Here is a 19,394-nt window from a genome sequence, read left to right as displayed (position 1 = left end):
TTAACCAGACAAAAAGATAACTTCTGGAAAGACTCATCACAAGTATCCACTCACTAACAAATAAGACTGCTGTCACAGACAACAGTTCACTGACATTGCTTAGAGCTCACCCAGTGCTTTTCTTCTACCTATCTGCAGGGAAGTCACTGTTCAGAGAGACCTGGACAGGCTGGAGAAATGGGCCCATGTGAACCTAATGAGGTTCAAGAAGGCCAAGCACAGGGTGTTTCACCTGGGCCAGGGCAATCCCATATATTTATACATACTGGGGGAAGAACTTGAGAGCAGCCCTCCAGGGAAGGACTTGAGGGTCCTGGTGGATGAGAAACTGGACATGAGCCAGCAGTGTACGCTTGCAGCCCAGAAGGCCAACTGTGTTCTGGGCTGCATTAAAAAAGGGGTGGCCAGCAGGGAGAGGGAGGTGATCTCAGCTCTTGTGAGGCCCTATGTGGAGTACTGCATCCAGGCCTGGGGCCCCTAGTACAGAAGGATGTGGAGCTCTTGGAGCGGGTCCAGAGGAGGGCCACTAAGATGATCAGAGGGCTGGAGCACCTCTCCTGTGACGAAAGGTTGAGGGAACTGGGCTTGTTTAGCTTGGAGAAGAGAAGGCTCCAGGGAGACCTCATTGTGACCTTCCAATACCTGAAGGAAGCATTCAGTGGAACAGATTGCCCAAGGAGGTTGTAGATGCCCCATCCTGGGAGGCATTCAAGGCCAGGCTGGATGTGGCTCTGGGCAGCCTGGTCTAGTGGCTGGCAACCTTGCCCACAGCAGAGGGGTTCAACTAGATGATCTTTGAGGTCCTTTTCAACACAGGCCATTCATAAACTGTTCCCCTCCAACTGAACTCCCGTATCTTGAGAGTAAGAGGGAATTCAAGATACAGATGTTTTTTCCCCTTTTCACCCTTCCCCCTTCCCTTGCTGCAGGGGGACTGAATTCTCTGTTCTCTGTCCAAATGACTTCACTAGCAAAAGTCAGATGGCCCGGATTTAGAAGTGTAACATCTTCTGTGGCTCTACAGCAAAATGGATTTTACAAAGCCGGTTTAGTCATTAGGCCAGGAATGGAGGGAAGAAGGGGTGTCACAACTGAAACAAGTTGTCCAGAAATGGTTCAAGAAATAAGTTAAACTAAGATGACAAGATGAGCTTGACTTAATCTGTCTAAGCATCTACGCACTAGTTACATCCTTTTTTTTTTTTTAAACAGCCTTTATCTAGTTATATCCTTTGCTTTTCCACATTACCATATTACCATATCATTAAACTACTCTGACAAGCAAGGAAGTACCTATTAAACCTGGTTTTGCTTCCTTGATCAGAGATTAGGAAAGGGTGTGAAGGTCATCCTTTTGTCCTTAAGTGAAAAAGAACTGGGAGGGTGGAGAATGAAACTGAATGGGGCTATAAAACATCATGCTTGGTCAATTACTACATGCAGGTGGGACACAGGTGCAGGGAGACAGGCTGCTCCTGATGACAGGGGTTTTGCAGCCCACCTGCATAACCCCTGATCAGAGCTGGTCAAACAGAAGGGGAGGGGAAAGACTTTGTCAGCTTCCAGGTATAAAGATGCTTCAGTAAGCAATCTTAACAGTCATAATGAAGAGACAATTGCCATTATCTCCAGAAATAACAGCTCAAGCTCTTGTAAACATAATGGGCCCCAAACCTGTTAATTGTTGGACTTTAAGCAACACAAGTAAGCCTGTGTAAAAACTGCTCTTCCTTTGTGGTGTTTTCTCATATCCAGGAGAAATGAGAACACTTCCCAGCTGTCAGATATAACCACGTATATTCATGGGTGTAACAAAGCTGCAGCTAAAAACAAAACATACATAAAGCAGTTAATGTGCATTAACTACTCCAAAAACTTGTACAGTAGGGAATCCATGTTACTTGCACGCGTCTCCACATCCAGCCCCCAAGGCTGAAGCTCCCCTTTGCCTTGGGCCTGGCAACATCCTGAGGCTTCAAGCTGGCAGGAAAAGACAACAGGACTAATGTCTCCCTCTGGCATTAAAGTAAACCTCAGCCAAGTCGCTCTGCCTTTCCATACTTGTTTTCCCCAGGTATTGTGGCATTTTTCCAGCAGATCTTACCACCATCTTCTTAGTGATACGCCAAAGCATATATTCCTAGCAGATGGTATTTTTAGAAGGGCCACTGTAAAATGATCTCAAATCAAGCACTTTTAGGAAAAATCCCTCAGCACCCATCATACACACACTTCTGTTACATCTCAGAGAAACATCTGACATCAAACCAAGATGCAAGTGAGTATGCCATATTTTCAGCTTAATTCTTTGAAGACAAAGAATTGGTGAACCCCCTGAGCTGCACAGCAGCTAATCTGCAGAAGTATGAACAATTATACAACACTGAGGGCTCCTGCCATGGCAATGCTGCTTCTCTTGTGCAAAAGGAAATAAAAGAAAGAAGACAGCTGTCTCATGAGATGTTCTGAATCAGTGTCTTGAGTAAGAAAAGCTAAGACCAAACTCATTCTGCATTTATTATTTGTGGAGAAAACTAATCCAGACTAACAACTGCATGTATCACATTATAGGTAAGTTGAGTTTCCCAGTAAGGGGTTGTAGACCAAAAAAAGGGGGCATTCTTACATACTTGGTGACCAGAAGCAGTAAGCAAACAAATGCACAGCTTTTGAAGGAATAGACAGATTATTCTCCAAAGTCACACCACTGGCTCTTAAAAAAAAAAAAAGTTTTCCCCAACTGCATTTCAAGGAAAATTTGACATTTCAGTGAGACATTTGAGTGCATCCCTCAGAAATTAAGCATGAGAGCAAGTCGCTACTCTTAGTCCTAACAGAAGGTAAAAAGAACAGCAATAGGAAGACATGCAGCACCAGTCTGGATGCTCTTATGAAACTGTTATCATGTCTAGCATGCTCAGCAATGCCACAGATCAGAAACTGTTCAAAAATAAGGTCAGCATAAGTCTCAATACTCTTGTATTTTTCATGAAAAAATAAAATAGGGAGACCACCACCACAATAACACTACACACTGGATTTGCAGGCTCCAAGCACTGGGGGCTGTGGTCTAATACTACCTAACCTCTTGAACTAGATAGGAGGAGGAAGGGAACATGTACACAAACTGATTTTAACACACGCTTCCCTCGAGCAGCCAGTAGGAGTAACGCAAAGCTGAAGAAATCCTCTCTATGCACACAGTCCACACAACACAGAGGTGACAGAGCAAGGCAGCCCCAACCCGCTCTCCCTGGAAAGCTGTACTTTTACTGCAGCCAGCAGAGCTGGAGGAGGGAGAGGGCAGGGGAAGAGAAGAGGCAGTGCAGAGCTTTGCAGTGCTGCTTACTGTGCCAGGGTGCTGCGGATGGAAAGCAACATACCATGATGGCTGTGCACCGGCTCCTGCCCCACTGGCTGCTCTGCAGGGGGCTGTGCACAGTCTGGTCCCCACAGATGACTGCTGAGAGTTTCTCACACACGCGGACACGCACAGTTTGCAATACCTCCACTGATAACGTACAGCCATTCATACATAAGCCACTCCATGCCACAAGCACGTTTGCATTTAGTTATAATTACGCAGCCTGTTAGATTGCAGCACTTAAACCTACTCAGCAATACAAAACCCATCAGTTCTCACTACTACACCAAAAAAAAAAAAAAGAAAAACAACTGAACTCACGGGGTCGTTTATCCACCATTTCCCTTGAGCACACGGTGCATCACTGAACTGCAACGCCTGAAAACAGTAACTTGACCTCTCCGGGAAGGTGGGCGGTATTATACAAGCTGAAACATTAGAAACATGCATAATTACGCTGGATATTTGCTACACATTCTTTCATCCGTGAACAAAATATGAATGGAAAAGTCACACTGACACTCCAGGCGTAGATGATGATGTCCAAACCAAACCACCAATTAGGAAGATCTTCCATGAGGCCCTGCAAGAACAGAAGTTTTCAGAGCAGAAGTTTCCCCTGGACTTTCGCAGCGTGCCTGTCACGACACCAGCACCTCCAGCACGGAGCAGGGCTCTGCAGCTCCCCGGCCCAACGACAGCTCAGCCCGCCGCTTTGTTCCTCACTGACCACGGGCACGCGTTGGTACAGTGCCAGCAGGGACGCCTGCCAGGACGCCGCCCATCCTCTCACCAGTCATCCACCCCCTTCCTGCACGGTGCCATCTCTCCCACACACCTTTGCCTCTTCCTCAGCGCAGCCGTGTGCAGGAAGCCTTCCTCTCCCTTCTAGGAAAGCAGCGTTTACTTTTGAGTTTAGGGTGGCAGAACCAGAAGGCTGAGTGCTGCAAACTCGTAGCTGCAGTCAGAGCCCAGGGAAATGCATGCCCTCCCGATTTTTACAAGTATCTCACAGAACACAACACGTTTTTTTTCCTTAACAGGGAGAACACACAGAGTTCTCCTGCCACATTAAGTCTTCCTACCCCTCCAACTCGAGGCTTTGCCATGCTCCTGGACAAGGGTGATGCAGCAACACCTACAGCTGCCGTGATCTCAGTTCACCTCCGTTACTTCAGTAACATCCACGTATTGTTGACCTGAGCAGCTCACTCACTCATCCTCTTCCCACAAAGGAGGCTGTGTTCTTAATTCAGCCCATCCTGGGAATGAAATACAAGTGTGGTACACACAGTATTTGTTTCAGCTAATTCCCCATGCTCTATGTGCAACACGTACTTGTGGAGCACCAGTTCAGCAGAGAGAGACGAATTATTCTGGAACGATTTGTTTGTATTTCAAACAGCCCAACTCTTTCTTCCTTTTTTTGTTTGTAGACTTCCAAAGCTTTTGAAGGTCACAGCAATGCACATATTGAACTGCCTCTCAAGGTCTCAGAGTCAGCTCTGGATACAAATCGCAGTTTCCAAGACATACATTTTCCCTGTATGCAGGGCAAGCATAGCTGTCAGGAAACATGAGTTGCCACAGTGACCACATAAAAGTAAAAACTACTTAAAAAAAAAAACCTCATTTCACATGTACCTGAAAATGCCAGATAAGACTGTCAAGCTATCTTAAACTGGGGACTCTTTTTTTCCTTAGTCTTTGCAATGAGTGGTTTGTTCAGAGGTTAAACCATAAACTTTTTTTCTTCTTTTTACAGACTTCTGAAAACTACAGGGAACTTTATTTTGTCATTTCTCACCTTCCTTCTAATGGCTTAATCAGTTAAAAGAGGACTGAGCAGCCTTCCTAAGCCTCACCTAGATTATCTGTTCAAAGTGTCTGAGCCATACGATGGTTTTTGTAGCCAAAAGAAACAATCAGCACCTACAGCACAGAAATCCCTACAGAGCAAAGGCCCAAGCTTACAACAAGCCCCGGTTGGAATCATTTCATCGCCACTACCAACAGGAATTTCTACAGCCTTTTTCAATATTTGCTTTTCAAGTAAATACTAGAGAAGGGAAAGTCAATACTGTAGTTTTAAGATTCCAGTTTAGAAGTGGTTTGATAACAACTTCTTCAAGACATCCTGCCAGGAAGGAGTAGTTGGAACACAGAACTAATTTGGGCTTGTCAGTTACACTCCTTCTCCTGTGCTGTTCACAAAGCCCAGACAAATAGCTTATCCATGGACAGACCTGGGGGCCTTACACAAATATTTCATATTCCACTGCAAGCTTAGGCACATTACATAAACATCTGGAGAACCCACTAAAAATGTGAACACCTCCCCCTTAGCCCTGCAGTATGTGTCTTCATGACACTGTTTCATAAACCACTCCCTGAGAGAAAGAAAACAGGATTATAGAAGGCATCCATCCAACAGTGCTGTAATCTATAGCCTATCTATACATACACCAGGGCTGGGGAGAAAAGGGGGAGGGGGGGGCTCAGGTGCACAAACAAACTCTTCCAAACCTCCTTATCAGTGCTTCACTTCTAAGAGGAAGAAAGAGCCTTATATCATTAGTAAGAGACTGTTTCCAGAAGGGTACAGACAACTGCTATGGGGGAAGCAGCAGCAAGAACCACCTACGTACATCTCCCTAGAGGTACAGTCCTGTTTGGAAGTGTGCTGAGCATGCAGAACCTAAGACAGTGTTGAAGTCATTCTGGTGTACACCTCCACAGAGGCTTTTGGGAGCTCTGAAAGCCACAGTATCTGCATGCAACAACTGCAGCTCTGAAGTCCTCTGCTGTGTATGCCAGGGTCCATAATTAACGAATTAAAAGTTGCTCAAAAGGCAGCAGATACTTTGATACCACAGCTCACAGCACATCTGGATTTAATCCAAGAGCTACTTGCTGCAAGCTATAAGCTTACAGCCCTCCCTAGAAGAACATCCCAAAGCCCTAGAACAGCAACATCAGCATCTTCAGCCTCATCTGCTACAGTGCCTGCAGAATCACAGCTACTGCCCACCAGCTAAGCATGGTTCTTCACATTTTCAAACCTGCAGGGAAGCTGTACGTTACTGCATGCTTCAGCAACTGCTTAACAGATGCACTTTGATTACCTCACAACATACCCTCTACAGAACAAATGAGATGAGCTTTCTCTGCAATGCTGCTGAACAGGAGAGCACCGAACCTGCTGGTGACACAAAGCAGTAGCAAACAGCCAGCTAACAGGACAAGCCACCATTCACATTTTACTGCAGTGAGTAATATGCATGTGTTTTAAAAATACATGAAATCAATGCATAGATTAAACATGAAAGACACTGTCCTCAAGAGCGAGATGCTCTGCGATCATGTTTCAAAGCAATGCAGTATCCTTCAGTTAATCTTTTGGGAAAACCATCCTGGATAGCCCGCTGTGATGTGATTAACACAGGAATTCAGGCCTCTCCGTTGTGACCTTACAAAGAAACCTCGGGGGTCAAGAAAAGCAGCTTATATCAGCATTGTAGCAAAACACATACATCTGAACTATCAACATAAGCCTTCAGTAACAACAGGACCAACAAGTTTCCAGGGGGACCAAGCCAGGGGACATTCACATACTCTAAGAGGGACACAAAACATCTACACAGCTGTTAATGAAAAGCTGTTCTAAAAGGCAGTTGTGGAAATCCCATTTTTGCTAGACAGAAAGACTTGATTCTAAACTTTCCATGTTCTGTCCTCAACAAATACCCGTGCCCTATAAAAACAGTAACAAGAAACAAAGGAGTGCTTTCTTAAAGTAACTGTTAGTGAACAGAATGAAGCAGAGAGACTATCTCTAGTGCCAACAGTCAAGTGGTAGGGAGAGAGGGAGGGAGGAGTAGGGGGAGATGTGTTTTATTGTTGTTTTAGGTCCATCTGTACTCCTTCCCTTCTTCTTCAGGCACATTACAGCAAATCCTTGGATATCCCTGATATATGCAAACTGAACTGAAGCCTGGCAGCAGTAATGCTACTTCTTGCCCTTGATACTGAGGTGGTCATGCCATCCCCCAGCAGTGACCCACAGGGACTGCAGGGGGAAAGCAGAGAAGTCAGGGTGTGACTGCCATTGCTGTGCTCTGCAAAAGCCCTGAGCCCCAGAAGGACAGCAGGTGAAAATTTAGACTGAAGCCCAATGAGCCTGCTTGGTATAAATAGCCTCAGGGTGGCTAACATCAGGCCATGAAAAGAGATTATCAGATGAGGTTTTTTCTCCTCATTCTTACTCCTTGCAACTTGAGAAGCGTGAAAGAGGACACCCGCTAGCAAGAAGGCTAATTAATTCCTCCTCACCCCAGTGATGCAAAGTGCAAAGCTTCTGGTTGCAGACTCTGTGCCGATCTAGGAACGAGCACTTGATAACACTGCAAGTTCAGAGGCTTGACTTATTTGCGTCCTCTGATGCTGTTCTTCCAAATATTTGACAAGAATCATTCCCACCACCAGCTGCAAGAAAAGATGAGAGAAAAGCAGCATCACTCTTGGCTATTGCTTTTGAAGCAGGTTAATTTTCAGAGAACTGACCTCTGTCACGGACATTTTGATTAGGGGGTCAGTCAGCACAACAGAGATGCTTTTAAGAGGATGACTATGTGAGGAAGAGCCCTTGCATTAACTTTTAGATGAGCAGGTTTCCCTGAAATAAGCAGCCTCTAGACAGGTTGCAGGAGGGAGAAAGGCCTTGCAGTCAAGGGCAGAACCCACACACTAATTGCAGGTGCACCGCACTGCAAGACACAGGCAGCTAAAGCAGTCAGAAGCAAGGGAGAGATGGCTCTGTAGTCGTAGGTGCCTGGTTAACAGAAGTCCATGAAGTCTAGAACTAGCAGCAGGACAAGAGATGAGAAGAAATAATGGAAGAAGACCAGCAGGCCCCACAAAGCGTTCAGCCCACAGGAACACAGAGAATCCCAAGCCAACTGCAACTGGCAGCAGCCTGTTTGCCCAGCACAGCTGCTCTGCAAGCACAACACCAACAAGAAAAGCCCCAGCAGCAGGAGCTAACTCCTGGCTGTCACAGGCATATACTGCCCTAGGCTGAGCAGCACCTGAAACTCTGAAGAACAAATCTACCTGCAAGAACACACACTGAAATCCAAATAAGGTTCACAGTTCTCACTCTATTTGCGACTGCTGTTCCCCCGTTTGGCAAGGACACAATGAGGCATGCAGTTGTCCAAATTTATTCTAGGATTTCAGATGAGGCAGGCCAACCTATAAACTCAGAGCAGCTCTAGTCCCACCATCCATTTCTGGTTGTTCAAGCACTCTCAGCACAGTTTCCCTTTTACTACCTGTTTAGCTCAAAGTGAAAGGGGAGAAGAGAGATCCCTCTCTTCACATCGCTTGGGTCAAAGCAGTCAGCAGGACAGCTGGACAAACAATCACAATGCAAAGGGCTTTACTACATGGAATCACACTGGGCATGCAGCAGATGTGCAGCCTGGCCAGCTGTGTTTTCTCGCATCAGCTTTCTATCCTTTTGTCCCTCTCCTCAAACGGCTTTTCTTCCCTCCCACCCAAGCAGTCTCAGACACATTCTTTCCCTGAGAAAAGGACGGCAGTTTCTGGCCTTACCACCAAACACAAGCTTCAATGAAATCAGAGAAGCAAAAATGTTTTGCTCTGTTTGAATCTGAAGACACCTGCAGTTCAACCTCAGGTGTGCTATTCAGAGCTAACAGAAGAAGAATGGAAGTGTCAGGAACAGATGTTCTCTTAAATCACACCAGATTTTGCTCTGGGCAAATGAAGGGATTATATAAGTGTAAATATGCACTTTTTTTTTTTTTTGAGCTGAGACCATCTACTGAGGATGCTCTGCTGTAGTATAATCGGTTCCCATGGACAAGACCCTCTCCGTGCACGTAACCTGGAAGAGGATGGCCAGGACAGCCAGAGGAACATGAAGACAGGCTGGACTACTGCTGGTGGCTGGGAGGCAGTCTGAGTGAGAAAAAATTATGCAACCATCCTCATGATGATTACTGAACATTTCACTGCAGCGCTATCAGATCTGAAGCAGGGGACAGAAAAGAAGAGAAGGTGAAAAGGCGAAGCCCTTTCTTCCCTGATAAGCCTTGTTCCTTCTCAAGAGCAACAGATGCCATAAATCACCTTTTTTTTTTTTTTGAGGGTAAGATCAAGGGCGAGTCCTTCTCCACTTGGGATAAACACATTCTTTTGTCTTACACAGCGTACATCATTACTTGGCATCACAAGCTGTTGCAGGATGACTCGTTTCGTTACTGATTAACAGCTCTGTATCAGCTCCCTGCTCTTATCTTGGGGCATCCTGACACCACCCCCTTCTTACAGCTTTGCCCTCGGACACATCATACAGAAACCACTTCAGAGCTCAGAGCTTACCAGGTACCAGCAATCCTACTGCCTCCACCCCGCAGACCCCACAGCACCAGCCTTCCATACCCCAGAGGCTCTGCAGGTGAGATCAGCCGTGCCAACATCACTGCAACTTGTGGGGAAATCAGAGATCACTCCTTATCAGCAGCACTGGCAGCCCCTGTAAGTACCAGACCACATCAGCGTCAAAGCCTGTGATTTGGCAAAAAAAGTTAATTCAGGCCACCAGCGCTTTGATCCTCTGACAAATCATTTCCTGACACGAGCTGAAGCAGCACAAAGGACCTTGGACATCAACCGGCTGTCACGGCTGGGCGGGGAGCTGGCACTAAGGCAGCGCTGCCAGAGGGGGGGAAGACTGAGGTGGTGGGAGGGGAGCAAACGGCCATTTGCATTCACAGTGTGTTCCTTCTTCAGATGAAGGGCCTTGCTAAAAGCTGACAGAAGGGGAGCCCACCAAAACTCACCAACAGCTGCTGCCGGGCATTCTGACATCACCAAAACGCAGCACACACTGCTAGATGTTACAAGCAAGGGGTGTAGGGGAGATGGTTCGTCTTTGTTTTTGCTCTCCAGAGGATGCTTAGGCACTGACAGAGCTCCCCAGTGCAGTGACCCTTCCAGGACCTTTGGGTCTGAGCTGAGGGAAACAAGTAGAAAGCTAAACAAAGATCTGAGACACCAGATGGGAAAAGCAAAAGCAGAATCACACTTTAATAGCCCTCTCCTTTTATCCCACCTAAAAGGGAGCATTCATAGCTACCCACAACTAACCTAAAAAAAAAAAAATAATGAAAGAAACCTGATGCTGCTTTCAACATCCTCCCTCAAAAATCCTCCCAGTACAGATATATTCATATTTTCCTCTGTTTCTACTGGTGTACATGAAACTTGGCAATTACAAAGAAATGCAGCTTGAGGGGAAGCAGATTAGAGGTATAGCTTGCTACATAGTTCTGGTATGATGAACTCTTAATTAAAAACACTATTAATTGAGGGTGTTGAAAGAAACAGTCCACAAAACTAGGTAGTTTCTCCCAGCCCTGACCCTCATTTAACTGAGGCATTTTATCACCAGGCTTTGAGAACTTGATTCTGCAATCTTGGATGGAATTAAACAGCACATAGAACAAAGTGCGACAAAAGGAACCCTTGAGATGCCCCTGATGTTTATTAACTTTCTTTTCTCCCACAACTTCTCCTGGTGATGGCCCTGCTGCTCTCCTGACTTCTCTTTAGGAGAAGTTCTGGTGGCTGAACAGCTCTCAGATGCACAGTATGACCTGCTGCCTGCCTAGCTCTGATTGCATGGTCTCTTGAAGCCCCACAGCACAGAGGAATAACCTTAAAAAACCCCACCTGCAGCTTTGAACTGACTACAGCTAGTCCAAGGACTGACACCACTCCACAAGTCTCTTGGGGCTCTGTTGTGGTGCAAGTATCACACAATCCTTGTGCACAGAAGGATCGCCACGCCAGCATGAAGACCTAGAAGCACACAGAGACTGGGAAAAGGCAAGTTCAGGAGGATCTCCAAGGAAAGGCATACAGAGGAGGAGGCTGAAAATGGCTGCCTCACAGCCACACTTCAAGCATTAGGAAACACAGGTACACACACAGGCAGCATGCATGATGCAGCCTATTTCCCTTTTTCTCATGCAGAGCATGCACTGATGGCACGCTCCAGCCTTGTAGCCTCCTGCTCAGCCCAACACTCAGTCACAAGGCAAACAGCAGCAGCACGCCAGAAGCAAGCCCAAGAGGAGCAAGGGGATTGCTCATGGGTGCTGAACTGGAAGTTAAAGTACTGCGCCAACCTGTGGATGAAGAACTCCAGAGTCACACAAAGAAGCTCATCCACACAAGGCGCTGTGCTCATGGTGCAACTCCTGCCAGTGCAGACGGCCTGCAAGGCAGCAGCAAGAAGGGCCATCCTCCACACAGGCAGAAATTAAGAGTCACGGGCTAGGACTTCTAAATGAAGTTTTGAAGACACAGCCAAGGAAACAGATGGAGATAATAAGAACTTCTTACATCAGAGAGAAGTCAGCATCCCAGCTTAACAAGATGACTATTATCTTTTTCTCATGATAACTAGGAGCCTTCTTTCCCTATAGCTTCAGCTTCAACCAGTGCTGACAGTACCATTACCGCCACTCACCTGATCTGACTTCAGTCCCAACTGGCCATCAAAGGTGAATCATGAGGCAGCCATGGAGTCCAACAGCTTTTCTTTCCCACAATAAAAAATAATCCAAAACACCATAATTCCTACAGGAATGTAAAGAAAACTGTGACTACACTTCTCCTGGAATGTTAGCAGCCCAGTAGGAATCAACTCTCAACATGCTAATGAAAGCAGCTCAGAAGGTCAGCTCAAAAAAAAAAAACATAAATCAGGATGCACAGCTAAGAAAACACCAGAGTGCAGCACACTAAGGTGGACACAGCCCTGCACAGACGGGACACTCCACACCACCCAGCTGCAAAGAGCTGAGAGGGAAGAACTGATGGAAGCACCTGTGACATGTAAAGCATTGACAGGTGGTGATTCCTGGCAGCTGCATGATTTTTCTTCCCCATTCCCACCCCACTGCTCCTACTAGTCTGAGTTTGCACTATTTCCAAGATGACAACAAATGCAAGTTCTCAGGCACACAGACAAGGCAAAATTCAGGTCAACATTCCTTTCTAGGAGAAGTTTTCTCTCTGTAAGTTGCCATGCAGTAGCACGTGTCTCTTTTATTAGACACACAAATTTTCTCTGCAATGCTGAGAGTGGAACTCAGTACCAAGAGTAGCCCAGTACATCTTTTTTTCCATAACTAAACCAGAACACTTTGTAGCACTGCATCAGCCTGAGATGCTGCAGCAGTTGCCCACTGCTGCTGTGACAATGAGGCACCTGTGTCTGCCCTGTCCTCACACCCCCCACCTTGCAATGATGAGAAAAGCACAGCCCAGTCATCACTTCTGCAATATCCCCTTGAGACAAAAGTTCAAGACTAACAGAAATCTGATGACAGACTGAAAATGTAAAGAAGAGTTTCTCAAGACAAAGCCTTACTTTACTTTCACCTGACAGAGGAACCAGAGTTCAGTCAGGGCCAGCTCTTTCACTTCCCCCTTTTGCTTTTCCTCCCTGCACCCCTTCCCCTTGTTGCCCCCTTTCTTCTGTATGCTGTCCCAAGCCTCTGAACAAACAGAGTGAGCATTCAGGGTCAGACGGAGAGGAGAAGCAGCACAACTTGATGGGGAGCAAATAAAAAAAATGCTAGATAGAGAAGTTACAGGAAACAGGATGGGTCGGAAGGGCTGAGAGAGGAATAGCAAAAGCATGAGAACAGCAGAGCTGTGAGATGTTTCACGGACACTTCTGGGCAAATGTTCAAGGCCATGCAGTAAAGCTACCAAGAGCTGCACTGTGCTTCATTCTGCAAAGAAACTGCCCCGGGCAGCTCCCAGCAGGCCCCCATTTCCACATCAGATGTTTGATGAGAGCTGGGCAACCAGATGTGTGGGCATCCCGCCTCTCCTAATCCTTCTCAGCCAATAGCTGCTGATCAGTATGGCTTAACTGGTCACCATAAGGCAATAGCACAGATGGACCAAGAACTCAAGCTTAATCAAAAGGGCAGCTGGCTGGCAAGGGCCACATGCTTAACCCCAGGGATGGATCCCATACTTCCAGCTGCCCCATTATCTGCACAGTGCAGGCAGAGGCATCCTGTTGGTACTCCGGGATTACCCTCCTAATTCTCCAGAATTAGCAGGAAATTGATTTTTTTTTTTTTTTTTTTAGGACGCTGTGCTGAAAATGGCATCTCCACAGGCTGCTCAGTCACTCTGCTGCAGGCAGATGCCTCTCGCTGTGTGGCAGGTGAGGGAAGCACTGTTTCAGCTATCTGACTTTAATTTACCTCTGCACGCAAGTCCAAACCCATCCCAGATAAGGCCGGTCTCCTCGCAGCAGGAGCTAAGATGATGTACTGCACTTAATTCCTCACCTGCAAGCCACTATCGCTTTAATTAGATTCAGTCAAATCCACGACTCTGCAGTCTAGACACGGTTTAGCGATTGCTTTTATGTGAGTAACTCATTGTGAGGCAACAATTCTTGAAGGAATTAGATAACCCATCACATGTTCAGTTTTATTTGGGTCTTACCTCAGTTTTTGGCAAGGAAAACCCCTCTGGCTTTTGACAGAATGCAGTCAGCCTTGCTTAGGTATTTAAGCACAAGTCCAAATGAAGATCTTGCATAGGGAAGAAACTGTCCCCCCAGTGACCCTAACACTTTCCACATGTTTAGGAGGAGCATAATAACACAATTTTGCAATCCAGCATAGGAACACAACTCCCGTGGCAATACAAAACTAATATATATAAAATGCATATAAAAAGGGCTGTTGGATGACAAAATAGCAAGAGCCAGCACTGTTGTTCCGCTAGCTATACATATTAATTGCTATTCTCGTTTCACTCAGCACCTCCAGCAGTTTGAGCTGGGCACGGGGAACACCAGCTGATGTTTCTGAGTGGGGACATGCAGGGCAGCACATCCTCCATCCCTGCCCTGCTTCTCCGCAGACGCGAGTCCCACAGGTGCTGTACCGCAATGGCCGTAACTGGACGTTTCACTCATACAACACTGACCATCTCAATTAACAGCTGCTCACAAAGGCACCAGCAGGCATAAAGAAACCCGTAAGTCACCCCAGAGCTACTCTAGCAGTTGAAGTGGTGTTTTTTTTGTTTTTTTTTTTTTTCCCTCGCAGCTCACTAAGGAGACAGCCCAGGTTCACTTTGTGATGCAAATCAACAAGTTGCTCGGAAGAAAAAAAAAAAAAAAAGGGAGGAAAAAAGGCCTCCGGTGAAATCGCAGCGCAGCTTCCTCCCTGCACAACAGTCACCGAGCCGCCAGCACCCAGCTCGGGTTCGCACTGTGCCCCCCAAACCCACCGCCCTCCTCCAGACCCCGCACAGCCCTCCCTGGCCTGCCCCTCCGCTCACCCCCGCGTGCCCCTGCAGCGCCGCTGACCTGCAGTCACCAAGGAGACCCGAAACCACACCGGAACCTGTGCCAAAACGCCAAGCTGCTCCTGAACCCCGGGGAGCGGAGGGGTGACGGGCTGTAAATCACCGCCCCTCCACGAAGACGCAGCCAGATGCGCGCTGCTACCGCTCCTCCGCGCAGCCCCGTCAGCCTCCCGAGCGCAGGAAGCCAGGAATGCGAGCAATGCGGGCGGGGGGCTCCGATGGGCACGGGGGGGACAGACACCTCCCACGGCTCCCGCACACGGCAGCGCAGCCCCCGTCGCACTGAGCCCGCACGCAGGAATGCAAGCAATGCGGAGCAGCGCGGGTTGGGGGCCTGCCGAGGGCAGGCAGGTACCGTGGAACGACGGCACCAGGAGGCAGCTGTGGCTGCTGCGGGACTCGCTGGGTCCCGGGGGATGGAGGAGCGCCGTCTTGTCCCACCCTGCCCGTGCGTGTGTGTTTCAGCGTGCAAAGCCCGCACGCAGCTCTGAAGTAGGACCCTGCATCCCTGCTATCTACCGGAGCTGCAGGTCCCCCGGCATCTGGCTGGCTGCTGACATCAAAGGCATACCAGCATCGGAAAGTAGTCGTCGCACACACCTAACACTTCTAAAGCCAGCAAAGCCTACTTTCAGCTCTGCAAGCACAACCCCGCCATCCCTTCTCTCCCAGGCTGACAGGAAGAATGGCCACACGGGACACACCTGACACTCTCCCACATTTACCCTGGCAAAAACCAACAACCCCTCACAGCACAACACTGGCACTCGGTCACCTGCTGTTTCATCAAAGAACTCCACATCATTCCCACAGTACCCCCAGCCCAGCAGCAGGCTTGATGCTGCTGCAAGCACCGAGCGAATCTCCTCTGCACACCCACCCAGCAACTCGTGACGGCCGTGGTGTGTGTGCTGGCACAAAGAAGAGCTTGTGTGCCTTGTTTGCCTTGACTTTTCCCAGCTGAGAAGCCTCCTGGCAGCTCTGAGTATTTCTGTGGATGTGACTGATCTCACACATCGCTTAAAAACATGACATGTTCACTAGCAGCAGCGGTGTTGGGTGAGAAACTGGAATAGCCAACACACAGATAAAGACTGAGCAATAAATCACAGGGGATCAGGACAGAGACTGGGAAAGCTCATACTCCACATAGCTAAGCCCTTGTCTAGTTGGAAAAAAAGAACACCACAACACTAGAAGAGAGTAAGAAATGCACACGAGCTTTGTCAGCCCAGCTAAACCATGCTAAGAGGGCAAACTAAACTGCAGCTAATTGCACCTCCACCACTTCCAGCAACACCTGCTTTCAGAGATTCACTGCAGGATATCCCTGCTGGTGACTCCACCTGACCTGGCTGGGTCACCAACTGACCATGCATGGAAGAGAATCCCAACAGACTGCCACCACAGTGTGGAGAAAACAGTCAGCCCCAGCTCACAGGTCATATATATATGTATGCATATACACACACACACCATGAAGCAGGTTAATTCTAATCCCACTCATGGAAATCCACATTGAAGACCTGCAAAGACAGTTTTTGATGCCTTTCAGAAAAACCAAGACAGTGACTACCCTACTCAAAACCTCAACATTTTACCAAGTTGACATTTTAAAAATATTTTTTAGAAAAAAGAGCTTGGTCTATGACAGAATTATGTCTAAAGGGCTAAAACAAGAGCTGACCGACAACTTGGAAACGTTCTGCTTCTTGGTTTGTGGAAAACAGGAGATTATGAACAGAATTTTATCCAGCTTAAAATGCACATTTCTATTAACACCTTCACTGTGAGGTGGCTTCAGAGCTGAGTGATGACTGCTCCTCACTCACCAAGCCAACTTTTGGTTGCCAAGCTCTATCAGAAAGGGCAATAGTGACAGACAGAGGTCATGGGGTGTACGAGAAGTAGAAGGGACATAGAAAGCATAGGAGCTATAGGAATCCTTCAACACAGCTGTTAAATCCCACCTTGGAATACCTGTATGGTTTCTCTAACATCCATATGCAGTTTTGATAACCATCCTGCACTTGTTTAAGATTTCTCCTGCTATTCTGAGCCTGTCTTTTACTTCTGCTCTCTTGCACTGGACAGAATGAAAGACCTAAGCCTAGCCTGCTAAGTGTCCTCTGCCTCCCATCCCTGCTTGCCTAGTGACACAGCCAGCAGATGCCAAAGGAGCCCAAAGGAACACACACACACACACAGCTGCACAAGCCACAGTGCACCAACAGCCCAGTTTTCTCCCTGGTCTGGTAACTGCAGCATCAACAGGGCATGCCGAAGCTATCTACCACAGAATACCAGATACAGCTTGTTTTTCTTTCTGTGGGTAACTGGAGTTGGAAGTCAGGTTCCAATGGATGAATCACCATCCACCATAGCACACAGTTCAGAATACACAACAGAGCCGACTCCAGCATCAGCTCCCACTCTGAAGAAAGGTTCAGCTGAGCACCTCTCAGCGTATTTTGCTGCATCTCTTCGGGTGGCACCACCAGTTGGAATAAAGCAAGGCTCTGCTCCAGTGTGGCCCTCCTGCAGCCAGGACCACCGTGGGAAGCAGGCTGAGCCTCAGTGTAATGCATCCAGCTGCTGACAGAGACCGGGAGAAGGAGCTGAAAGAGTAGAACCTCACATAAGAGCAAAGCACTGCTGAGACAGGGGAAAAGAAAAGAAAAAAAACACAAAGAAAGCCCCACGGGCTTAAGTTGACTTTGGCAAACTGTAAAACAGAAGAGACCCATCAACTCTCATTGTCGGAAGCCTGGAAAACCAGAGGCAAAATTCAGCGTGTTGTTCTGCCAGTAATTATGCCTGGGCTACCTCCCCTTACTTTTGTCCAACACCAACATCCCGGGATATAAAAAGTAACAAAGGACAGCCAACATAAAAGCCAAAGAGAGACTACAGTCTGAATGCACTTTTTTCCCCCCCTCTTCCAACCAGCCAGAACACCTCTTGGCAGCTCTCAGCCGAGCGCTGACGAGCTGCGAAAAGCCCCGATGCATCGCTCTTTCTGTCCAAACCGGCTTGGCTGGGAGTAACCCTCACAGGTCCTCTGCGTTACCATATGCTGAGACAGGGATGAAAAGAGAAGCATTTGCAGCAAGTTTATTCGTCTGCAGTCCTTGGGGATATTTAACGCAGCTGTTCCAAAAGCACTCTGGACAGAGACCCCCCCCTCCTTTCCTCATTTAGCAGCTCGCGAAGCAAATGAAATCCCTGACTGAAGTCCCAACACACAGAGCCGTGCTGACGCACCTCTCAACAAACGCATCTCTGACACCGCCTCGCTCCAGGGGCAGCTCACAGCCATTACGCCAATTTCGTTAAAAAAAAAAAAAATAGAGTCAGAATAATTTGAGAAATCACCATCTTCAACTTCGCTCTTCTGCCTCTGCACGGCTGCAGGATGAAGATGAAACACGCGGGGAGGGCAAAGCTTTCCGAATCCCACGTGCAGAGCACGATGCTCTCACCTGCCGCGTAAGAAGACGTTCATTTATGGACTGAACCCTGGAACAAGTAATGCTGGCTCCCAGGAGCCCACTGCTCCAAGAGTAACCCCCCGGCACCACCACCCCATTCCAGCACAGCTCCATGCAGATGTTGGGAGATCAGTGGTGCAGAACCACCTCAGCCAACCTCAGCAACGCTTCCCCTGAACTAAAGCAGAGAATTGGAAAGGGGTTGGAAAAATGCAGAAATAACGAAAAAGGCTTAAAAAAAAAAACCCTTCAGCTTTCAATAGACTGAGAAAGCAGTATTCGGAAGGAGCTGGCAAATTGTTTGAGATAAGGAACAGCTAGGAAACGTAAAACATAGCTTTGTTCTTATCACAAGGACAAAGTATGATCAAACTATGCAATAAGGAGGTGAAAATAACAGGATAAGACAACTGTTGGACTGGTCCCACTCTAGGTCTCCTACGCATGTCTGCACACAGATGCATGAAACAAAGTCATTATCACTGCAAAGCATCCATGAAGGCTATCAGCTTGGTGAGGCTGAGGACTGGACATACACAGGTAACAGCACTATTTGGAGCTACACACAGAAATACTAATTGGAGTCTTCAGGGAAAAAAAAAAAAGCCTAGGGAATTAATGCTAAATAAGAGCGTGTTGGCTAATTACAGACCTATACAGACATAAGGCAGGGGACAGATTAGCCTTTATCAGCCCAGGGTATTTAAACACTGCATATTTCTCAAAGCCTCTGTACAAAACCCCTCCACACTGAGCAGCCTTGCTGGGGCTGGAGCCTCACTGGACAACCAACATCTTGGTTGTTATCCTCTCACTGCCACCCTCCCCCTCTTCCCCGGTGTTCCTTAGCTGCCTCCTGCTGTGAGGAGAGCCAGGTTCAGCAGAGGAACCACCAAAGCCAACAGAACAAGCCACACTCGTGGCATGTTGGCACAGACCAGTAACAGGACAGAAGAAAGCAACAGCATCACTGCTGCTTCACGTGGCTGTGTGGGTCTCTGAGAGGTACCCCATGGTCACCAGCAGAGCTCAGGCACTTACAGCCAGGAAGGGTGACCCAATACAGCCAACCACAGCCCCACCTACACCAGAACACT

The 19,394-nt window shown here is 47.6% G+C and overlaps 1 protein-coding gene and 1 long non-coding RNA gene across 17 annotated transcripts in view; one reads left to right on the top strand and one right to left on the bottom strand.

Moving 5' to 3' along the window:
* Nucleotides 1–19,394, bottom strand: part of KANK1 (KN motif and ankyrin repeat domains 1) — a 117,328-nt gene that overhangs the window by 94,513 nt on the left and 3,421 nt on the right. For 3 of the 16 annotated variants that reach the window (XM_040655367.2, XM_046905207.1, XM_015280063.4), the window contains exons 1-2: nucleotides 3,885–4,088; nucleotides 3,686–3,792 (exon numbers count right to left, since the gene is read on the bottom strand). The exons of 9 other annotated variants lie outside the window; for them this stretch is intronic. The gene's annotated coding sequence lies outside the window, so the exon portion shown is untranslated. Of the gene's footprint in view, nucleotides 1–3,685; nucleotides 3,793–3,884; nucleotides 4,089–14,807; nucleotides 14,971–19,394 lie in introns of those variants that run through there. 4 more of the 16 variants (XM_046905208.1, XM_040655366.2, XM_046905212.1 and 1 more) reach the window with 2 other exon arrangements.
* On the top strand, nucleotides 9,718–14,809 carry LOC121108543. Its single transcript, XR_005843089.2, has 3 exons — nucleotides 9,718–9,928; nucleotides 13,569–13,646; nucleotides 14,254–14,809. It is a non-coding gene; the product is annotated as an uncharacterized LOC121108543 (long non-coding RNA).

This window comes from Gallus gallus, chromosome Z (assembly GCF_016699485.2).
Source record: "Gallus gallus isolate bGalGal1 chromosome Z, bGalGal1.mat.broiler.GRCg7b, whole genome shotgun sequence".
Classification (NCBI taxonomy): Eukaryota; Metazoa; Chordata; class Aves; order Galliformes; family Phasianidae; genus Gallus; species Gallus gallus.
Note: the sequence above shows the minus strand (reverse complement) of the source record. Positions and strands in the feature narration are given on the sequence as shown.